The following is a 2498-nucleotide window of genomic DNA, read 5'->3' as shown; positions in this document are numbered from 1 at the left end:
AGAACAAGAGTCTGACAACTAAATACGTAATTTTAGTTTATTGATTTTTTGCAGGTATATTTATTTATTTATTAATTTTTTTCACATAATTTTCACATATTTTAAATTTGAAGTTCAAATAAACTTTCCGTTTACTCCTTCGTATTTAAAATTTTGTTTTAATCGACCCGTATGGTATACGGGTCTTACAATTAGTACGTAAATATGTGCACATGATAATGATAAGAAAAAGACAGTTAATCCAAAATTTGTAAAGAATCAATTCGATTATGGTTGGTGTATTATTTTCTCCACTATTCATTAACTTTAGAAGTTTCACATATTTAATTAGTTATCTATTTATGTTTTTATTTCTATCCTCCTTCGTTATGTTTTAAATACAATGTACATAAAATGTAAATACTAAATTTGGTTTAGATTTAGTTGAAGGAAGAAGGGTAAAGTATATAATGTAATAGGATAGAGTAGGAATAGACCTAACAATCCATGTTCTCATGACATGTATACGGGTCAAACACGAATTTACATGACTTAAATTTGTAAAAAAGTAACAACACACGAATTGTAAATCGTTTTATGGGTATCAAACGTGAAACATGAATTTAAAATTCTGAATTTTGCTAAACTGGTGTCTAAACATTCAGTAAATGTAAAGTTTACCCGCTAAACTTTGAAGAATCTATACATGTATATACACGTTTATATGTGTCGGGTTTCACACGAATTAAATTTGAGTCTTATGTGTTAAAACATATAATCCGTGTTTGACATGAATACACATGAACAAAAATTTCTAAAAATCATACAAGGAGAACTTATGTTGTTATCATGTCGTTTAAGTAGTGTCGTGTATCGAATCGTCATGTCTATGTATGAGATGTGCTTATGTGCACATGCATCGTCTGTACATGCAAATGTATATGCATAGATGTGCACATGTGCTCATTCATATTTTCTGATGAAAAAATATTTCAGATTTAAATTTCAGATTGCTAGTTCCACACTAAACATTTCTGACACAAAAATAATTATATCAAAAATTCAAAAAATCTCCCAAATCTGATTAATAAATACGAAATAACAAGAAAATGCTTCATTTTTTTTCCTAAATTCTACCAATATGTTAAAGAAAGTAGAAGTGAAATATATTATGATTGATGGCATAAAAATATATTATTTAGATTAACAACATTAATGTTAAAATTTTTGGAATTTCAGTGGTATGTTGATGTAGTCTTTAAAATAATTAGGTTTACCATACAAAAAGGCCTAGCGACGCATCTTGTTGCCCGTTTGCAATCTCACTCGTTGTACGATGATAATTAAATTATTGGAAAGCGCAATTGTGATTAAAAAAAATATTTTTTGATAATTATTTGTTGTAATGATAAAAAACACATTATACCTTATCTAAACCTGAAATGTCTATTTTGGAGATGGTAAATATTTTAGTAAAAACTCAAAAGTTTAGTCAGTCCTCTTGTGATCATTTTTGTATTTTTATAAAATTACACTTATTATTAAGTATTATTCATCCCTAAACATATTGTTGTAACATGTAGACTCATAAAACTTTTTTATTTTACTTTAATGTCTTAAAAGACATTTGTACATACTTTAAGGATGACAATTCCAAGTACATTGACAAACACCATGGGGCATGCACTGGCCTTTAGCGAGAACCCCTCTACTACTTCTGCATAACACTTCACATAATATTGTTTTACAAAAAAGAATATGCCATGTGGCTTGACACTGTTCACCATTGATCATATGTGTCCCTAAATCATATGTAAGCAGAATAACATCGATTAACAAATCAATTAAGAATCATAAGTAAACAAAAATCTGTAGTTTTAGTGGTAAGTCAGTGTAATGAAATATAACTAAGCTACTACTATAATCAACAATTTTTATTATATATCGTATAAAGATTACCAACAATAGCGAGTATGATCACAAGAGCAACAGATAGCTTGATGGACGCCATACTTTGTAATTTACTGATAGTCTATATAATGGAAGTATGTTGACCAAATGGTTCAAGCATTGTAAATTTATAGGAAGAAGTTAATTGCATACATAGGATGCATTAAAACATGTGCCATTTAATTCACAATAAATATATTTAGTTGGTTGTTGGTAGCCACCAATTATTGTTGAAATCTAGAAACAACATTTGATCACATGAACGCATGAACCCATATCAATGAAAGTCAATCATCTATCCGTTTACGTAAGTTTTAATTACTTGTTTTGGAAAAATCTTTACCATTAGAGTTTTCCAATCATGTACATTGAGATTTATCTGAAGATGATGAACTTTTTTTCTTATTGTGACAACGAGATGGAAACAAAGGATGACATTTTCATTAGATATGTAGTCGTGAGCCTGGTTTGGGTATTTATGTCTGTATAAAAGATTGAACTTTGCCCAAACCTCTATTTAGTATTTCTCGAAAATTGTATTTAAACACATACAAATTTAACATAACAAA

The 2498-nt window shown here is 28.5% G+C and overlaps 1 long non-coding RNA gene across 1 annotated transcript; it reads right to left on the bottom strand.

Annotated features, from left to right (window-relative positions):
• Nucleotides 1-1561: 1561 nt before the first annotated feature.
• Nucleotides 1562-2040, bottom strand: LOC145105641 (uncharacterized). The gene is made up of 2 exons (XR_013707381.1): nt 1939-2040; nt 1562-1781 (listed from the first exon to the last, which is right to left on the bottom strand). It is a non-coding gene; the product is annotated as an uncharacterized LOC145105641 (long non-coding RNA).
• Between the last annotated feature and the right edge of the window lie 458 nt (nt 2041-2498).

This window comes from Lactuca virosa, chromosome 1 (assembly GCF_052849685.1).
Source record: "Lactuca virosa cultivar CGN04683 chromosome 1, Lactuca_virosa_CGN04683_v6, whole genome shotgun sequence".
In the NCBI taxonomy this organism is placed as follows: domain Eukaryota; kingdom Viridiplantae; phylum Streptophyta; class Magnoliopsida; order Asterales; family Asteraceae; genus Lactuca; species Lactuca virosa.
This window is presented reverse-complemented; position numbering and strand designations above follow the sequence as displayed.